Source organism: Coregonus lavaretus (assembly GCF_964263955.1).
Source record: "Coregonus lavaretus genome assembly, chromosome: 24".
In the NCBI taxonomy this organism is placed as follows: Eukaryota; Metazoa; Chordata; class Actinopteri; order Salmoniformes; family Salmonidae; genus Coregonus; species Coregonus lavaretus.
In genome coordinates, this window is record NC_140011.1 from 13662325 (window position 1) to 13684616 (window position 22292).

The window sequence follows — 22292 nt, forward strand, 5'->3', positions numbered from 1 at the left end:
GCTTTGGTTAGGTAGCGGCTCCCATTACCTCGTTGCTGAAGGGGGGACCGGTGCGTCTGCGGTGGTCAGCTGAGGCGGACAGGGCTTTTAGTCGCCTGAAGGACCTGTTTACCTCGGCTCCAGTGCTGGCTCATCCGGATCCCTCCTTGGCCTTCACGGTTGAGGTGGACGCATCCGAGGCTGGGATAAGCGCTGTACTTTCTCAGCACTCAGGCACGCCACCCAAGTTACGCCCCTTTGCTTTCTTTTCGAAGAAGCTCAGCCTGGCGGAGCGCAACTATGATGTGGGGGACCGGGAGCTGTTGGCTGTGGTCAAAGCCCTAAAAGCGTGGAGACATTGGCTTGAGGGGGCTAAACACCCTTTTCTCATTTTGACTGACCACCTCAATCTGGAGTACATCCGAGCAGCGAAGAGGTTAAACCCTCGCCAGGCAAGGTGGTCTATGTTTCTAACCCGTTTTCACCCTTCCTTACAGGCCAGGCTCCCAGAATGCTAAGGCAGATGCTCTGTCCCGACTGTATGACACGGAGGAGAGTTCCGTGGAGCCCATACTTCTGGCGTCGTGTTTGGTGGCACTGGTGGTATGGGAGGTTGACGTGGACATCGAGCGGGCGTTGCATAACGACCCCACTCCTCCCCAGTGTCCAGAGCGTTGTCTGTACGTACCGCTGGAGGTCCGCGATCGTTTGATCTATTGGGCTCACACGTCACCCTCCTTTGGTCATCCTGGCATCGGTCGGACAGTGAACTGTCTTAGTGGGAAGTACTGGTGGCCCACCTTAGCTAAGGACGTGAGGGTTTATGTTTCCTCCTGCTCGGGTGCACCCAGTGTAAGGCTCAGAGGGAAATTACAACCCCTACAAGTTCCACAACGACGTGGTCCCACCTATCGGTGGATTTTATGACTGATCTTCCTCCCTCCAGAGGGAACACAACCATCCTGGTCGTTGTGGATCTTCCTCTGCCCGGACTCCCTACGGCCCTAGAAACTGCCGAGGCCCTATTTACACACGTCTTCCGGCACTACGGGGTGCCTGAGGATATAGTGTCTGATCGGGGTCCCCAATTCACCTCAAGGGTTTGGAGGGCGTTCATGGAACGGTTGGGGATCTCGGTTAGCCTTACCTCAGGTTTTCACGCCGAGAGTAACGGGCAGGTGGAGAGAATCAACCAGGAGGTGGGTAGGTTTCTGAGGTCGTATTGCCAGGACCGGCGAGGGGTGTGGTCGGTTTTCCAACCCTGGGCAGAGATGGCAATCAACTCCAACCTCCACTCCTCAACTGACCTCACTCCTTTCCAGTGTGTGTTAGGTTATCAGCAGGCCCTGGCACCGTGGCATCAGAGCCAGATCAAGGTACCTGCGGTGGACGAGTGGGTTCGGCGCTCGCAGGAGACCTGGGACGCTGCCTATGAACGCCTGCAGCGGGCCATCAGGCGGCAGAAGGTGAGCGCCGACCGCGGGTCTGGCTCTCGACCCGAAACCTGCCCCTTTGCCTGCCCTGCCGGAAGTTGGGTAGATGGTTTGTGGGCCCATTTAAAGTCCTGAGGAGATTGAACGAGGCATGTTATAGGTTACAGCTTCCTATTAATTATCGCATTAACCCCTCGTTCCATATGTCTCTCCTCAGGCCGGTGGTAGCTGGCCCACTCCAGGAATCTTAGATACGGGAGGTTCCTCCGCCCCCACTAGACATCGAGGGGGCACCGGCGTACTCGGTCCGTTCCATCCTCGATTCGAGGCGTCGGATGGGGGGCCTTCAGTATCTCGTGGAGTGGGAGGGGTACGGTCCGGAGGAGCGATGCTGGGTTCCTAGGAGGGATATCCTCAATCCCTCCTTGGTGAGAGAGTTTCATCGAAATCATCCGACTCACCCCGCGCCGCGTCCTCCTGACCGTCCCCGAGGCCGGTGTCGACACACGGCTTGAGCTACGGGGAGGGGGGGGGGGGGGGGGTACTGTCATGGATTCTGCCGAGACTGCCCTTCCTTCTGGTTCGGGCGGGCTACGGCGTTCGTCGTCACCGGAATTCTAGCTGCTGCCGATCTATGTTTTATGTTTCTATGTTCACCTGATTGTTGTCTACTGTTGCGCACCTGTTTCCCATTATAGTATTATGTCATTCCCTATTTAACCTGCTCGCCCCCACTGTGTGTTGTGCGTGTTTGTTGCTTGTACGAGTGTCATTTGTGAGCGGGTTTGCTCCTCCCTGTGTTTGGAGGTTTTGCTTGTATCTTTACTATTTAGTAAAGTGGATTTTCATTTCATTCTGTGTCCTGCGCTTCACTCTGGCTTACCGCATTCCACAGACATTCGTGACACTCCCCTTCCTCGTCTGAGGTGCCAACACTGCTTTAAACCCCCTATACTCCTTTGATACCACTCTTTCAAAGTCACTGAGATCTCGTCTTGCTATGGTAGCCAAAATAATGGGCAAAATGTCATTTTTATACATAGCCCTAAGCATGATGGGATGCTAATTGCTTAATTAACTCAGGAACCACACCTGTGTGGAAGCTCCTGCTTTCAATATGCTTTGTATCCCTCATTTACTTGTGTTTCCTTTATTTTTGCAGTTAACTGTATATTGTATGCTCAATATTATTTTATACAAATAAATTGCTGAGAGAAAGAGAGAAAAAAGTATCTGAAAAATATTTGTCTAAATTATCGGCACCCCTAACGATTCATATAAATTTAATCAAGCAAAATATAATCTGCATTAACGTTCTACTTTTGTAAATTAATCTCATTTTAAGGAACTGTATTTTGGCCTTTCATGGCTTCCTGTTTTACTGGGGTGTAAAAATGAGGTAACACGCATGTCAAATGCATTTGTCATCCATCACCATGGGAAAGGGCAAAGAACTCACAAATGAAAAGAGACAAATGGTTGGTGACTTTCATAAATCAGGCAATGTGGAAAAAAAACAAAAAATAACTGAAAAACCAAATATATCACTTACCACTATTAAGGCAACAATTAAGAAGTTTAAAATCAGTGGAACAGTGGTAAACTTGCCTGGTAGAGGACCCAAGTTTATCTTGCCCCCACGCACAGTGAGGAAGATGGTTGGGGAGGCAAAGAAAAGACCAAGGGCCATAGTTGGAGAATTACAGAACTTCGTTGCATGCTGGGGTCACCAAGTCTACAAATCTACAATTAGACGCCACCTCCATGCCAATAGGCTATTTCGAAGGGTTGCCATGACAAACCCTTTATTGAGAGCAACTAACAAACGTAAACACCAAGAGTTTGGCACTTGGCTTGGAACAGGTTGTTATGGTCAGATGAGAAGAAAATAGAGCACAAGTGGTGTGTTTGGCCTCAAAAGGATGCATATACAGAAAATAACCTCATACCTACTGTAAAATATGGTGCTGGATCATTGGATCTGTTTTGCTTCCACTGGTCCTTTTGCCCTTGTTGGTCAATAGCATCATGAACTCTACCAAGTACCAGGACATTTTAGCCCAAAACCTGGTTGACTCTGCCAGGAAGATGAGCAAGACAATGACCCCAACAACACATCAAAATCCACAAAGGAATGTTTATTTGACCACCAAATCAACATTTTGCAATATCCATAATTTGAAATTGACAAGTGGAAATATAGCATATAGATAATGAGCAGGCAACGTGTCTTGGTTTGAGGGCAGCGTGGGTTAACTGACCTGTTGCGTAACAATCACATTTTGGAACATGGGGGGGGGGGGGGGGGGGTTATTAACCTGTTGTAGTCACATTACCCAAATTGAAATGTTTCATCACAAAAAAGTACCAGACCTCACACCAACCCTTCCCTTCCATTCTCCCCTCCACTTCTTTTCCCCTCTTTTCTCCCTCTATTTTCTCTTCTTTCGTATATATGTTTCTGACGGTGTGACTCTTTCTCCTCCTCATCCACTCTTTCTCTGAATCAACAGTTAATTATAGCTCATTAGTCACTTCCTGATTAAGTTAATTCATGTCTGATTCACTTTATAACACACACACACACACACATACACGCCTAAGACTGGGTGAGGACATAAATATGTGATACAGTACTACGTTCAGGGGCATGTCCCCCAATAATACTATCAATGTTCAAGCTGGTTTTGTGTGTGTGTGTGTGTGTGTGTGTGTTGTGTGCAAGTTCTGTGTGTTTTGTGTGCATGCAACTGTATGAGAGAGAGATCTATGAGAATTATTAGAATGAGGACAGAGAGAGGAGGAATTTAGGACATATTTTGTGTTTGTATTTATTATGGATCCCCATTAGCTGCTGCCAAGGCAGCAGCTACTCTTCCTGGGGTCCAGCAAAATTAAGGCAGTTCATACAATTTTTAAAACGTTACAATACATTCACAGATTTCACAACACACTGTGTGCCCTCATGCCTCTACTCCACCACTACCACATATCTACAGTACAAAAATCCATGTGTACGTGGGTGTATAGTGCGTATTTTATCGTGTGTGTGTATGCATGTGTCTGCGCCTATGTTTGTGTTGCTTCACAGTCCCCGCTGTTCCATAAGGTGTTTTTTTAATCTGTTTTTTTAAATCTAATTTTACTATTTGCATCAGTTACTTGATGTGGAATAGAGTTCCATGTAGTCATGGCCCTATGTAGTACTGTGCGCCTCCCATAGTCTTTTCTGGACTTGGGGACTGTGAAGAGACCTCTGGTGGCATGTCTTGTGGGGTATACATGGGTGACTGAGCTGTGCGCCAGTAGCTCAAACAGACAGCTCGGTGCACCCAACATGTCAACACCTCTCATAAACACAAGTAGTGATGAAGTCAATCTCTCCTCCACATTGAGCCAGGAGAGATCGACAAGCATATTATTAATATTAGCTCTCTGTGTACATCCAAGGGCCAGCCGTGCTGCGCTGTTCTGAGCCAATTGCAATTTTCATAAGTCATTTTTTGTGGCACCTGACCACATGACTGAACAGTAGTCCAGTTGTGACAAAACTAGGGCCTGTAGGACCTGCCTTGTTGATATTGCTGTTAAGAAGGTAGAGCAGCGCTTTATTATGGACATACTTCTCCCCATCTTAGCTACTGTTGTATCAATATGTTTTGACCATGACAGTTTACAATCCAGGGTTACTCCAAGCAGTTTAGTCACCTCAACTTGCTCAATTCCCACATTATTTATTACAATATTTAGTTGAGGTTTAGGGTTTAGTGAATGATTTGTCCCAAATACAATGCTTTTAGTTTTAGAAATATTTAGGACTAACTTATTCCTTACCACCCACTCTGAAACTAACTGCAACTCTTTGTTAAGTGTTGCAGTCATTTCAGTCGCTGTAGTAGCTGACATGTATAGTGTTGAGTCATCCGCATACATAGACACTCTTGCTTTACTCAAAGCCAGTGGCATGTCATTAGTAAAGATTGAATAAAGTAATGGGCCTAACTAGACAGCTGCCCTGGGGAATTCCTGATTCTACCTGGATTATGTTGGAGAGGCTTCCATTAAAGAATACCCTCTGTGTTCTGTTAGACAGGTAACTCTGTATCCACAGTATAGCAGGTGGAGTAAAGTTTTTCTAGCAGCAGACTATGATCAATAGTGTCAAAAGCCGCACTGAAGTCTAACAAAACAGCCCCCACAATCTTTTTATCATCAGTTCCTCTCAGCCAATCATCAGTCATTTGTGTAAGTGCTGTGCTTGTTGAAGGTCCTACTCTATAAGCATGCTGAAAGTTTGTTGTCAATTTGTTTACTGTAAAATAGCATTGTATCTGGTCAAACACAATTTTTTCCAATAGTTTACTAAGGTTAATTGGTTGGCTATTTGTGCCAGTAAAGGGGGCTTTACTATTTTTAGGTAGCGGAATGACTTTTGTGTCACGGTTTCGGCCGAGGCTGCTCCTTCTCCTTGTTCGGGCAGGCTTCGGCGGTCGTCGTCTCCGGAGTACTAGCTGCCACCGTTCTATGTTTCTATGTTTGATTAGTTTTGTCTGATTGTTACACCTGTTCATTGTTAAGTGTTCATTATGCGCCCTATTTAGTTATCTTGTGTTTGGTCAGGTGTTGTGTGTAATTGTTCATTGTCACGTGTAGTAGTTGGTTCGCTGTTCTGTGCTCTCTGTATTTCGTTTTGTTTGAGAGAGTCCTGCACGTTGTGCGCACTTACTTTGGTTCTTCCAGTGTGCGTATGTTTCGCCTGTGGCCTGTTGCCGTGTTTGGCTTGTATTTTCGGACTTCACTAAAGACATCTGTTTCGAATCTCTGTGTGTCCTGCGTGTGATTCCACGTTACCTCTACACTCAACCCTGACATTTTGCTTCCCTCCAAGCCTGGGGGCACACAGATTCTAGTAGGCTTAAATTGAAAATATGGCAAATAGGAGTGGCAATATCGTCTGCTATTATCCTCAGTAATTTTCCATCCAAGTTGTCAGACCCCGGTGGCCTGTCATTGTTGATAGACAGCAATCATTTTTTCACCTCTTCCACACTCACTTTATGGAATTCAAAATTACAATGCTTGTCTTTCATAATTTGGTCAGATATACATGTGTAATGTCAGCAATTGTTGCTGTCATGCCTAAGTTTGCTAATCTTGCCAATGAAAAAAACATTAAAGTAGTTGGCAATATCAGTTGGTTTTGTGATGAATGAGCCATCTGATTCAATGAATGATGGATCTGAGTTTGCCTTTTTTCCCAAAATTTCATTTAAGGTGCTCCAAAGCTTTTTACTATCATTCTTTATGTCATTTATCTTTGTTTCATAGTGTAGTTTCTTCTTCTTTTTATTCAGTTTAGTCACATGATTTCTCAATTTGCCAATCGTTTGTTCAGCCAGACTTATTTGCCATTCCTTTTGCCTCATCCTACAGCACCATTAATTTAGTTCTCCAGACAAAGAGGGCCCCTTCAAATTAGTGGATTCTGCAATTTTTTTAACTACACTCGTTGCTGACAGGTGTATAAAATCGAGCACACAGCCATACAATCTCCATAGACAAACATTGGCTGTAGAATGGCCTTACTGAGGAGCTCAGTGACTTTCAACGTGGCACCGTCATAGGATGCCACCTTTCCAACAAGTCAGTTCATTAAATGTATGCCCTGCTAATGCTGCCCCGTAAGTGTTGTTATTGTGAAGTGTGCAAGTCGAAGGAGCAACAACGGCTCAGCCGCAAAGTGGTAGGCCACACAAGCTCACAGAACGGGACAACCGAGTACTGAAGCATGTAGCATGTAAAAATCGTCTGTCCTCGGTTGCAACACTCACTACCAAGTTCAGAACTGCCTCTGGAATCAACATCAGCACAAGAACTGTTCATCGGGAGCTTCATGAAATGGGTTTCCATGGCTGCACACAAGCATAAGATCACCATGCACAATGCCAAGCGAGTGTTGTAAAACTCGCCACCATTGGACTCTGGAGCAGTGGAAACGCGTTCTCTGGAGTGATGAATCACGCTTCAACATCTTGCAGTCTGACGGATCAATCTGGGTTAGGCGGATGCCAAGAGAACACTGCCTGCCCGAATACATAGTGCCAACTGTAAAGTTTGGTGGAAGAGGAATAATGGTCTGTGGCTGTTTTTCATGGTTCGGGGTAGGCCCCTTAGTTCCAGTGAAGGGAAATCTTAACACTACAGCATACATTCTAGACTATTCTGTGCTTCCAACTATGTGGCAACAGTTTGGGGAAGGCCCTTTCCTGTTTCAGAATGACAATGCCCCCGTACATAAAGCAAGGTCCATACAGAAATGGTTTGTCGAAATCATTGTGGAAGAACTTGACTGGCCTGCACAGAGGCTTGACCTCAACCCCATTGCCACTAACCAAATTTGATTGTATGGATTTTTTTCTATTAATAATGTAAAATTAACAGCAGTACAGAAATACTCATGTGAAGGCCAAATTACAGAGAAAGAACTTCTTGATGCAATTAAAGCCTTTAAGACCTGGAAAACTCCAGGGCTGGATGGCATACCAGTGGAGGTATACCAAACCTTGGAGGACCGTTATTAGCATGTTTTAACCACTCCTATATAAATGGTAGATTATCAGACACTCAACAAGAAGGTCTGATTTCATTATTACTGAAACAGGATCCAAGTGTTAAATATAAAGATCCAGTCCAATAAAAAATATTGAGGCCTCATACACTTCAGTGTTCTGATGCAAAAATTCTAGCAAAATGCATAGCTCATAGAAATAAAAAGGTATTGTCAGATATTATTAATCCTAATCAGACAGGTTTTTTACATGGACAATACATTGGAGATAATACTGGAAACAATAGAACACTATGAAAATCTGAGAAACCAGGCCTGGTATTCATAGCTGACTTTGAAAATACTTTTAAGAAAGTACGACTGGAGTTTATATATAAATTCCTGGAATATTTCAATTTTGGAGAATCTCTTATAAAATGGGTAAAAGTTATGTATAGTAACCTTAGGTGTAAAATAGTAAATAATGGCTACTTCTCTGAAAGTTTTAAACTGTCAAGAGGAGTAAAACAAGGTAGTCCAAAATTGTCATATCTATTTATTATTGCCATCAACATTTTAGCTGTTAAAATCAAATCCAACAATAATTTGAAGGGGTTAGAAATCCAGGGCTTAAAAACAAAGGTGTCATTGTACATTGATGATTCATGTTTTCTTTTAAATCCACAATTTGGATTCCTCCACAGTCTCTATCACATTTCAGGAGTATACCCAGATGCAGACAGTGTCGAAGTAACAAAAGTTTATTACAAAAACAGGGGGCAGGCAAAAGACAGGTCAAGGGCAGGCAGAGGTCAGTAATCCAGATCAGAGTCCAAAAGGTACAGAACGGCAGGCAGTCTCAGTGCCAGGGCAGGCAGAAGTCAATAATCCAGGGTGGTGTGACAAGGTACAGAACGGCAGGAAGGCTCAGGGTCAGGGCAGGCAGAATGGTCAAAACTGGTAAAACTAGAAAACAGGAAGTTGAGAAAGACAGGAGCAAGGGGGAAAACGCTGGAAGGCTTGACGAAACAAAACGAACTGGCAACAGACAAACAGAGAACACAGGAATAATGGGGAAAATGGGCGACACCTGGAGGGGGGTGGGGACAATCACAAAGACAGGTGAATCAGATCAGCGTGTGACAGGACCACCCCCCCTCTAGAGGCGCCACCTGGCGTCCTACCGTAGCGCATACCTGGTTGATTGGGGTGCTGGCATTGAAACTCAGCGATGAGGCCTGGGTCCAGGAAATCTCTAGCGGGGACCCAGCACCTCTCCTCCGGGCCATAACCCTCCCAGTCAACCAGGTACTGGAATCCCCTGCCCCGAGGTCGAACCTTCAGGAGACGCCTCACCGTGTACGCCGGTTGGCCGTTGATGAGAGGGGTGGGCCTGGAAACAGGAGACAAAGGGCTGTGAGGCATGTCTTTGATCCTAGAAACATGAAAAGTGGGATGTATACGGAGGGTACGGGGTAACAGAAGATGAACATCAGAGGGGCTAATGATCTTGGAGATGGGGAAAGGGTGTTGCGGGCGTATTCGACCCACAATAGTTGCTGGCTCCAGGTGGTGGGTTTGGCGGAGACCAGGCAGTGCAGAGTCGTCTGCAGGTCTTGGTTGGCTCGCTCCGACTGGCCGTTGGATTGAGGGTGGGAACCGGAGGACAGGTTGGTCAATGACCCAATGAGTGTGCAGAACGCCTTCCAGAACCCGGTCGAGAACTGAGGACCCCGGTCGGAGACCATGTCCACTGGGAGTCCGTGGATCCGGAAGACGTGCTGCACCATGAGCTGGGCCGTCTCTTTGGCGGAGAGTAGCTTGGGGAGAGGAATGAAGTGGGAGGCTTTGGAAAACCGGTCCACAACTGGCAGGATGGTGGTGTTGCCGTCAGACGGGGGAAGACCCGTGACAAAGTCCAGGGATATGTGAGACCAGGGAAGGTGAGGAACAGGCAGAAGTTGGCAAAGGTTGGAGGACACCAGCCGGAGCTTGCCGAGGAGTCTTGTTCTGCGCACAGATCGTGCAGGCGGCGACAAACACGGAGATGTCAGGAACCATTGCAGGCCACCAAAAGTGTTGTCGCAGAAAGGCCAGGGTCCGACGGGAGCCCGGGTGGCAGGCAAGCCTGGAGGAGTGGGCCAACTCCAGGACCGGGGAGTGGACAGCGTCAGGAACAAACATCCAGTTATCTGGGGAGAGGTGGTGAAACGGTGTTTGAGGTCCCGGAACGCCCGGTCAGCAGCTGCGGACCATGTGAACGGAACCTTGGGAGAGGTGAGTGCAGACAGGGGGGGAGCCAGGGTGCTGTAACCCCGGATAAAGCGGCAATAAAAGTTGGCGAATCCCAGGAAACATTGCAGCTGCACTCTGGACGTAGGCTGGGGCCAATCCACCACCGCGCTCACTTTCCCGGGATCCATCTGTACACTCCCTGCAGCGATGATGTTGCCCAGGAAGGGGATGGTGGGGTGATGGAATTCACATTTCTCCGCTTTCACTAAAAGCTGGTTCTCCAGGAGGAGTTCGAGGACCTGTCGGGCGTGGAGCACGTTTTCTTGGGCAGAGCGGGAGACAAAGACGAACCGGTTCAACATGTAACGGAAAACATCATTAACCAGGGCCTGGAACACAGCTGGAGCATTGGTAAGGCCAAATGGCATGACCAGATACTCGTAGTGACCGCTGGCCTTGTTTAAGGCAGTCTTCCACTCGTCCCCCTCACGTATCCGCACCAGCTGGTAGGCGTTCCGTAGATCCAGCTTGGAGAACACTTTGGCCCCCTGGAGCGGCTCGAAGAACGAGGAGATGAGTGGTAGCGGTTCTCACCGTGATGTCGTTGAGGCCCCGGTAGTCGATGCATGGGCGCAGGGTTTTGTCCTTTTTCTCCACAAAGAAGAACCCTGCGCCGGCGGGGGAGGCAGACAGTACAGTCGTACAGTCGTCCCCGGGTGCGGAGTGGTGCCTGGGAGAAGGTTGATTCTGCAGTAGTAGGGTTGGTGCAGCAGAAGCGAAGTGGCCCGTGCCTTACTGAACACCTCCCAGAGGTCCTGGTACTCCACGGAAATGGCGGAGAGGTCCGAGGCAAATTCCGAGCCCCCAGGAAGACGTCCCGGGGCAGGCTGCGCTGACTTCAAGCAATGAGCGTGGCAGAACGGGCTCCAGCCCATGCTGGCACCAGTAGACCAGTCAATAAAGGGATTGTGTCGCTGGAGCCAAGAGAAACCCAATACCACGGGAACCTGAGGAGACTTAATAGCAGGAATTGGATCGTCTCGCTGTGGTTCCCTGATACTCGTAGGTTGATGGGGGTGGTATTGTGGGTGACCCGGCCTATAGAGCGCCCATACAGTGCTTTAACGTCCATGGGAATGGTGAGGGGCTGAGTGGGGATGCCCAACTCGGACAACAGGTTAGCGTCCATAAAGCTCTCATCGGCCCCAGAATCAATGAGTACCCAGAGAGATTTTGACTGGTTCCCCCACAGGAAGATGGCATTAAATGGGGTGCGAGTAAGGGGAGAGGAAAAGTTCTCCGTATGGCCAACCAGAGTACTCTCTCCTACCGGTGAGCCTGGTCTTTTAGTGGACAGGTGGACAAAGAATGACCAGTAGTCCCGCAATACAGGCAACACTTCGTGAATTGCTCCAGCAATGTGTTAAACACTCGGTCATGGCGTTCGGCCAAGGTCTGGAACCCTTCCATGAGACCACGAAGCAACTTCTCATGCCTTCCAATGGTGGCTTCTTGGGAGGAGATGGCGTTGTGGAGCTGGTCCGAGTCTGCTGGGTCAGTCATGGCTAGTTCGTACTATCATTTTTCAGGAGAAGACCCAGATGCAGACAGTGTCGAAGTAACACAAGTTTATTACAAAAACAGGGGGCAGGCAAACAGGAACTTGAGAAAGACAGGAGCAAGGGGAAAGTGTTCTATATTACGTATTGGATCACAAAAAAATACAACTTTTACATTACAGCGCAGTAAAACAGTCTGACGGTGATGTGGACATGCTCAGTATACAGTGAGGGGAAAAAGTATTTGATCCCCTGCTGATTTTGTATGTTTGCCCACTGACAAAGAAATGATCAGTCTATAATTTTAATGGTAGGTTTATTTGAACAGTGAGAGACAGAATAACAACAAAAAAATCCAGAAAAACTCATGTCAAAAATGTTATCAATTGATTTGCATTTTAATGAGGGAAATAAGTATTTGACCCCTCTGCAAAACATGACTAAGTACTTGGTGGCAAAACCCTTGTTGACAATCACAGAGGTCAGACGTTTCTTGTAGTTGCCCACCAGGTTTGCACACATCTCAGGAGGGATTTTGTCCCACTCCTCTTTGCAGATCTTCTCCAAGTCATTAAGGTTTCGAGCCTGACGTTTGGCAACTCGAACCTTCAGCTCCCTCCACAGATTTTCTATGGGACTAAGGTCTGGAGATTGGCTAGGCCACTCCATCACCTTAATGTGCTTCTTTTTGAGCAAGTCCTTTGTTGCCTCGTATTGGACGAAGATTTTTTCTTCAACGAGGCGGCCGCGAAGGATATCATACAGACACCCGACAAGGCCCAAATCCCCGTCATTCGCATGAGGAAGAGACGGAGATATCGTGGACGTAGGTCGGGGTGCCTTGTAAGGATCCGACGGCGAGCGAGTAAACTGCCGCTCCCATCAATCCTATTAGCCAATCTTCAATCATTGGAGAACAAATTGGATGACCTAAGATTACGGTTATCCTACCAACGGGACATTAAAAACTGTAATATATTATGTTTCACCGAGTCGTGGATGAACGACAACATGGATAACTTACAGCTAGCGGGCTATACGCTACATCGGCAGGATAGAACGGCTGACTCCGGTAAGACAAGGGGTGGTGGTCTGTGTATATTTGTAAACAACAGCTGGTGCAAAAAATCTAATACTAAGGAAGTCTCGAGGTTTTGCTCGCCTGAGGTAGAGTATCTTATGATAAGCTGTAGACCACACTATTTAAATTTTTACATTTACGTCATTTAGCAGACGCTCTTATCCAGAGCGACTTACAAATTGGTGCATTCACCTTATACAGTGGGGGGAAAAAAGTATTTAGTCAGCCACCAATTGTGCAAGTTCTCCCACTTAAAAAGACGAGAGAGGCCTGTAATTTTTTTGCCCGGGCGGTGTGTTTGGGATCATTGTCATGCTGAAAGACCCAGCCACATTTACTCTTCAATGCCCTTGCTGATGGAAGGAGGTTTTCACTCAAAATCTCACGATACATGGCCCCATTCATTCTTTCCTTTACACGGATCAGTCGTCCTGGTCCCTTTGCAGAAAAACAGCCCCAAAGCATGATGTTTCCACCCCCATGCTTCACAGTAGGTATGGTGTTCTTTGGATGCAACTCAGCATTCTTTGTCCTCCAAACACGACGAGTTGAGTTTTTACCAAAAAGTTTCATCTGACCATATGACATTGTCCCAATCCTCTTCTGGATCATCCAAATGCACCTAGCGAACTTCAGACGGGCCTGGACATGTACTGGCTTAAGCAGGGGGACACGTCTGGCACTGCAGGATTTGAGTCCCTGGCGGCGTAGTGTGTTACTGATGGTAGGCTTTGTTACTTTGGTCCCAGCTCTCTGCAGGTCATTCACTAGGTCCCCCCATGTGGTTTTGGGATTCTTGTGATCATTTTGACCCCACGGGGTGAGATCTTGCGTGGAGCCCCAGATCGAGGGAGATTATCCGTGGTCTTGTATGTCTTCCATTTCCTAATAATTGCTCCCACAGTTGATTTCTTCAAACCAAGCTGCTTACCTATTGCTGATTCAGTCTTCCCAGCCTGGTGCAGGTCTACAATTTTGTGTCTGGTGTCCTTTGACAGCTCTTTGGTCTTGGCCATAGTGGAGTTTGGAGTGTGACTGTTTGAGGTTGTGGACAGGTGTCTTTTATACTGATAACAAGTTCAAACAGGTGCCATTAATACAGGTAACGAGTGGAGGACAGAGGAGCCTCTTAAAGAAGAAGTTACAGGTCTGTGAGAGCCAGAAATCTTGCTTGTTTGTTATTGACCAAATACTTATTTTCCACCATAATTTGCAAATAAATTCATTAAAAATCCTACAATGTGATCTTCTGGATTTTTTTTCTCAATTTGTCTGTCATAGTTGACGTGTACCTATGATGAAAATTACAGGCCTCTCTCATCTTTTTAAGTGGGAGAACATGCACAATTGGTGGCTGACTAAATCCTTTTTTTCCCCACTGTAGCCAGTGGGATAACCACTTTACAATGTTTTTGTATTTTATTGTTTTTGTCTTTTTTTTTTTTTTTTTTTTTGGGGGGGGGGGGGGGGGGGTGGGTTGGGGTAAGGGGGGGTAGAAGGATTACTTTATCCTATCCCAGGTATTCCTTAAAGAGGTGGGGTTTCAAATGTCTCCGGAAGGTGGTGAGTGACTCCGCTGTCCTGGCGTCGTGTGGGAGCTTGTTCCACCATTGGGGTGCCAGAGCAGCGAACAGTTTTGACTGGGCTGAGCGGGAACTATGCTTCCGCAGAGGTAGGGGAGCCAGCAGGCCAGAGGTGGATGAACGCAATGCCCTCGTTTGGGTGTAGGGACTGATCAGAGCCTGAAGGTACGGAGGTGCCGTTCCCCTCACTTTCCCCTCAAGTTACCAAGAGAGTTTTCATCTATATTTTTCATAGCTGTCTATTTACCACCACAAACCAATGCTGGCATTAAGATTGCACTGAATGAGTTGTATAAGGCCATAAATCAACAGGAAAACGCTCATCCAGATGCAGCACTCCTAGTGGCCGGGGACTTTAATGAAGGGAAACTTAAATCCGTTCTACCTAATTTCTACCAGCATGTTAAATGTGCAACCAGAGGAAAAAAAACTCTGGACCACCTTTACTCCACACACAGAGACGCATACAAAGCTCTCCCTCGCCCTCCATTTGGCAAATCTGACCATAACTCTATCCTCCTGATTCCTGCCTATAAGCAAAAACTAAAGCAGGAAGCACCAGTGACTCGGTTAATAAAAACGTGGTCAGATGACGCAGATGCTAAGCTACAGGACTGTTTTGCTAGCACAGACTGGAACATGTTCCGGGATTCTTCAGACAGCATTGAGGAGTACACCACATCAGTCACTGGCTTCATCAATAAGTGCATCGATGATGTCGTCCCCACTGTGACCGTACGTACATACCCCAACCAGAAGCCATGGATTACAGGAAACATCCGCACTGAGCTAAAGGGTAGAGCTGCCGCTTTCAAGGAGCGGGACTCTAACCCGGACGCTTATAAGAAATCCCGCTATGCCCTCCGACGAAGCATCAAACAGGCAAAGAGTCAATACAGGACTAAGATTGAATCGTACTACACTGGCTCTGACGCTCGTCGGATGTGGCAGGGCTTGAAAACTATTACAGACTACAAAGGGAAGCACAGCCGCGAGCTGCCCAGTGACACAAGCCTACCAGACGAGCTAAACCACTTCTATGCTCGCTTCGAGGCAAGCAACACTGAAGCATGCATGAGAGCACCAGCTGTTCCGGATGACTATGTGATCACGCTCTCCGTAGCCGATGTGAGTAAGACTTTTAAGCAGGTCAACATTCACAAGGCCGCAGGGCCAGACGGATTACCAGGACGTGTACTCCGAGCATGTGCTGACCAACTGGCAAGTGTCTTCACTGACATTTTCAAAATGTCCCTGACTGAGTCTGTAATACCAACATGTTTCAAGCAGACCACCATAGTCCCCGTGCCCAAGGACTCTAAGATAACCTGCCTAAATGACTACCGACCCGTAGCACTGACGTCTGTAGCCATGAAGTGCTTTGAAAGGCTGGTCATGGCTCACATCAACAGCATCATCCCAGAAACCCTAGACCCCACTCCAATTTGCATACCGCCCCAACAGATCCACAGATGATGCAATCTCTATTGCACTCCACACTGCCCTTTCCCACCTGGACAGGAGGAACACTTACGCGAGAATGCTATTCATTGACTACAGCTCAGCATTCAACACCATAGTGCCCTCTAAGCTCATCACTAAGCTAAGGATCCTGGGACTAAACACCTCCCTCTGCAACTGGATCCTGGACTTCCTGATGGGCCGCCCCCAGGTGGTAAGGGTAGGTAACAACACATCTGCCACACTGATCCTCAACACGGGGGCCCCTCAGGGGTGCGTGCTCAGTCCCCTCCTGTACTCCCTGTTCACCCATGACTACATGGCCAGGCACGACTCCAACACCATCATTAAGTTTGCCGACGACACAACAGTGGTAGGCCTGATCACCGACAACGATGAGACAGCCTATAGGGAGGAGGTCAGAGACCTGGCCGTGTGGTGCCAGGACAACAACCTCTCCCTCAACGTGACCAAGACAAAGGAGATGATTGTGGACTACAGGAAAAAAAGAGGACTGAGCACGCCCCCATTCTCATCGACGGGGCTGTAGTGGAACAGGTTGAGAGCTTCAAGTTCCTTGGTGTCCACATCACCAATGAACTATCATGGTCCAAACACACCAAGATAGTCGTGAAGAGGGCACGACAAAGCCTATTCCCCCTCAGGAGACTGAAAAGATTTGGCATGGGTCCTCAGATCCTCAAAAAATTCTACAGCTGCACCATCGAGAGCATCCTGACTGGTTGCATCACCGCCTGGTATGGCAACTGCTTGGCCTCCGACCGCAAGGCACTACAGAGGGAAGTGCGTTTGGCCCAGTACATCACTGGGGCCAAGCTTCCTGCCATCCAGGACCTCTATACCAGGCGGTGTCAGAGGAAGGCCCTCAAAATTGTCAAAGACTCCAGCCACCCTAGTCATAGACTGTTCTCTCTGCCACCGCACGGCAAGCGGTACCGGAGTGCCAAGTCTAGGTCCAAAAGTCTTCTCAACAGCTTCTAACCCCAAGCCATAAGACTCCTGAACAGCTAATCATGGCTACCCAGACTATTTGCACTGCCCCCCCACCCCATCCTTTTACGCTGCTGCTACTCTGTTAATTATTTATGCATAGTCACTTTAACTCTACCCACATGTACATATTACTTCAACTACCTCAACTAGCCGGTGCCCCCGCACATTGACTCTGCACCGGTACCCCCCTGTATATATAGCCTCCCTACTGTTATTTTATTTTACTTCTGCTCTTTTTTTTCTCAACACTTTTTTTGTTGTTGTTTTATTTTTACTTTTGGTTGTTGGTTAAGGGCTGTAAGTAAGCATTTCACTGTAATGTCTGCACCTGTTGTATTCGGCGCATATGGCCAATCAAATTTGATTTGATTTGGTTTGTGTTTTGGGTCATTGTCATGCTGGAATAGCCATCCACGACCCATTTTCAATGCCCTGGCTGAGGGAAGGAGGTTCTCACCCAAGATTTGACGGTACATGGCCCCGTCCATCGTCCCTTTGATGCGGTGAAGTTGTCCTATCCCCTTAGCAGAAAAACACCCCCAAAGCATAATGTTTCCACCTCCATGTTTGACAGTGGGGATGGTGTTCTTGGGGTCATAGGCAGCATTCCTCCTCCTCCAAACACGGCGAGTTGAATTGATGCCAAAGAGCTCAATTTTGGTCTGATCTGACCACAACACTTTAACCCAGTTCTCCACTGAATCATTCAGATGTTCATTGGCAAACTTCAGACGGGCATGTATATGTGCTTTCTTGAGCAGGGGGACATGGCTGGCGCTGCAGGATTTCAGTACTTCACGGCGTAGTGTGTTACAAATTGTTTTCTTGGTGACTATGGTCCCAGCTGTCTTGAGATCATTGACAAGATCCTCCCGTGTAGTTCTGGGCTGATTCCTCACCGTTCTCATGATCATTGCAACTCCACGAGGTGAGATCTTGCATGGAGCCCCAGGCCGAGGGAGATTGACAGTTCTTTTGTGTTTCTTCCATTTGCAAATAATCACACCAACTGTTGTCACCTTCTCACCAAGCTGCTTGGCAATGGTCTTGTAGCCCATTCCAGCCTTGTGTAGGTCTACAATCTTGTCCCTGACATCCTTGGAGAGCTCTTTGGTCTTGGCCATGGTGGAGAGTTTCGAATCTGATTGATTGATTGCTTCTGTGGACAGGTGTCTTTTATACAGGTAACAAGATGACATTAGGAGCACTCCCTTTAAGAGTGTACTCCTAATCTCAGCTCGTTACCTGTACAAATGACACCTGGGAGCCAGAAATCTTTCTGATTGAGAGGGGGTCAAATACTTATTTCCCTCATTAAAATGCAAATCAATTTATAACATTTTTGACACGCGTTTTTCTGGATTTTATTGTTGTTATTCTGTCTCTCACTGTTCAAATAAACCTACCATTAAAATTATAGACTGATCATTTCTTTGTTAGTGGGCAAACATACAAAATCAGCAGGGGATCAAATACTTTTTTCCCTCAATGTACATATCCTGAAAGAAATAAATGATCTCACTCCAATACATTTTAAAAGAAAGTTAGCAAAAATAGATAAGATCTAGGTAACACTGAAAGGAAAATCTGTCTATTTGTGGAAAAATCACCCTGATTAACTCTTTAGTCATATCCCAGTTTACCTATTTGCTTAAGGGCCTATTACTAGGGAGTTGTTCCTAGCCACTGTGCTTCTACATCTGCATTGATTGCTGTTTTGGGTTTTAGGCTGTGTTTCTGTATAGCACTTTGTGATATCTGCTGATGTAAAAAGGGCTTTATAAATATATTTGATTGATTTATATAATGAATATTAATTCGGAGGGCAGAAATAATTAAATATTAAAGCGTTAGACCTCTCACTAAAGGTGTCAGTCATACAAAAGTTATGCAGTTGAAGTAGGTGTTTTTCAAACACTCCACAAATTTCTTGTTAACAAACCTATAGTTTTGGCAAGTCGGTTAGGACATCTACTTTGTGCATGACACAAGTAATTTTTCCAACAATTGTTTACAGACAGATTATTTAACTTATAAATCACTGTATCACAATTTCAGTGGGTCAGAAGTTTACATGCACTAAGTTGACTGTGCCTTTAAACAGCTTAGAAGAATCCAGAAAATGATGGCATGGCTTTAGAAGCTTCTGATAGGCTAATTGACATAATTTGAGTCAATTGGAGGTGTACCTGTGAATGTATTTCAAGGCCTACCTTCAAACTCAGTGCCTCTTTGCTTGACATCATGGGAAAATCAAAAGAAATCAGCCAAGACCTCAGAAAAAAAATGGTAGACCTCCACAAGTCTGGTTCATCCTTGGGAGCAATTTCCAAACACCTGAAGGTACCACGTTCATCTGTACAAACAATAGTACGCAAGTATAAACACCATGGGACCACGCAGCCATCATACCGCTCCTAGAGATTAACGTACTTTGGTGCGAGAAGTGCAAATCAATCCCAGAACAACAGCAAAGGACCTTGTGAAGATGCTGGAGGAAATGGGTACAAAAGTATCTATATCCACAGTAAAACAAGTCCTATATCGACATAACCCGAAAGGCCGCTCAGCAAGGAAGAAGCCACTGCTCCAAAACCATCATTAAAAAGCCAGACTACGGTTTGCAACTGCACATGGGGACAAAGATGTCCTCTGGTCTGATTAAACAAAAATAGAACTGTTTGGCCATAATGACCATCGTTATGTTTGGAGGAAAAAGGGGGTTGCTTGGAAGCCGAAGAACACCATCCCAACCGTGAAGCACGGGGGTGGCAGATGGTCTTTCAAATGGACAATGACCCCAAGCATACTTCCAAAGTTGTGGCAAAATGGCTTAAGGACAACAAATTCAAGGTATTGGAGTGGCCATCACAAAGCCCTGACCTCAATCCTATAGAACATTTGTGGGCAGAACTGAAAAAGCGTGTGCGAGCAAGGAGGCCTACAAACCTGACTCAGTTACACCAGCTCTGTCAGGAGGAATGGGCCAAAAATCACCCAATTTATTGTGGGAAGCTTGTGGAAGGCTACCCGAAACGTTTGACCCAAGTTAAACAATTGAAAGGCAATGCTACCAAATACTAATTGAGTGTATGTAAACTTCTGACCCACTGGGAATGTGATGAAAGAAATAAAATCGGAAATAAATTATTCTCGCTACTATTATTCTGACATTTCACATTTTTAAAATAAAATGGTGATCCTAACTGACCTAAGACAGGGAATTTTTACTAGGAGTAAATGTCAGGAATTGTTAAAAACTGAGTTTAAATGTGTTTGGCTAAGGTGTATGTAAACTTCCGACTTCAACTGTAACACTGAGACCGCACTCGTGAAGGTGGTCAATTACCTTTTAATGGCGTCAGACCAAAGCTCTGCATCTGTCCTCGTGCTCCTAGACCTTAGTGCTGCTTTTGACACCATCGAGCACCACATTCTTTTGGAGAGATTGGAAACCTTAATTGGTCTACATTGACAAGTTCTTGCCTGGTTTAGATCTTATCTGTCGGAAAGATATCAGTTTGTCTCTGTGGATGGTTTGTCCTCTGACAAATCAATTGTAAGTCCTCAAGTTTCAGTTTTAGGACCACTATTGTTTTCACTGTATATTTTATCTATTGGTGATGTCATTCGGAAACACAATGTTAACTTCCATTGTTATGCGGACATACACAGCTCTACATTTCGATGAAACGTGGTGATACCCCAAAATTGCCTACCCTGGAAGCATGTGTTTCAGACATAAGGAAGTGGATGGCGGTAAATGTTTTACTTTTAAACTCGGACAAAACAGAGATGCTAGTTCTATGTCCCAAGAAACAAAGAGATTGTTGTGTAAAATAACCACTATACTATATTACAAATAAGGTCTTACAGAGTTTTTGTTGCATCAAGATGACTTTATTAGAGTTTCAACAATGCCGATACCAGTCTGCAGAGTGGCACACCCCCTTACGGTCTCCCTCCATCTTATATAGTCCTCTTCAGTTTTCCCGCTCTTTTATTGCTCCGCCCACTTCCTTTGTCTCTGAGAGCGGCTAAACTTAATTTTCATTAAGTTCAGAGTACTACAATCAATCAATCCTTATCTTGCAAAAACACTCATGTTTGGTTTAAACTCTGTTCAACCCTGGCTCTTTTCACTGTGTTTGAAGACAGAAACAAACGGCCCAAGACAGTTTCAGTCTTTGATATGATAAGACAACCATGGATCTAAGTAAGAGCAAGCAATCTGACCCTAGGTCAGATTCCCTCTTTACCACCACACACACAGTGAAATGACCCAATTACATTCCTGGCCCAGTAACAAATAATTATAAATCTATGTTCGTGATTAACCCAGTTTTATCTGATAATCCATTAAAAAATACACATCAAGATCTTCTGTTGGATCTGACAATTAATCTTAATGGTTGTACAGTCAACTCAAAAAATAAAACTGTTAAGGACCTTAGCGTTACTCTGGACCCTGATCTCTCTTTTAACTAACATATCAAGAATATTTCAAGGACAGCTTTTTTTCCATCTTCGTAACATTGCAAAAATCAGCAACGTTTTGTCCAAAAATGATGCAGAAAAGCTAATCCATGCTTTTGTCACTTCTAGATTAGACTACTGCAATGCTCTACTCTCCGGCTACCCGGATAAAGCACTAAATATACTTCAGTTTGTGCTAAACACGGCTGCTAGAATCTTGACTAGAACCAAATATTTTTATCATATTACTCCAGTGCTAGCCTCTCTACACTGGCTTCCTGTTAATGCTAGGGCTGATTTCAAGGTTTTACTGCTAACCTATAAAGCATTACATGGGCTTGCTCCTACCTATCGCTCCGATTTGGTCCTGCCGTACATACCTACACGTACACTATGGTCACAAGACGCAGGCCTCCTTATTGTCCCTAGAATTTCTAAGAAAACAGCTGGAGGCAGGGCTTTCTACTACAGAGCTCAATTTTTATGGAAAGGTCTGCCTATCCATGTGAGAGACGCAGACTTAGTCTCAACCTTTAAGTCTTTACTGAAGACTCATCTCTTCAGTAGTTCCTATGATTGAGTGTAGTCTGGCCCAGGGGTGCGAAGGTGAACGGAAAGGCACTGGAGCGACAATCCGCCCTTACTGTCTCTGCCTGGCCGGTTCCTGTCTCTCCATTGGGATTCTCTGCCTCTGACCCTATTATGGGGGCTGAGTCACTGGCTTACTGGTGCTTTCAATGCCATTCCTAGGAGGGGTGCATCACTAGAGTGGGTTGAGTCACTGAAGTGATCTTCCTGTCCAGTTTGTCGCTCCCTCGGGCTCGTGCAGTGGAGGAGATCTTCGTGGGCTATACTCAGCCTTGTCTCAGGGTAGTAGGTTGGTGGTCTGTTGATATCCTTCTGGTGGTGTGGGGGCTGTGCTTT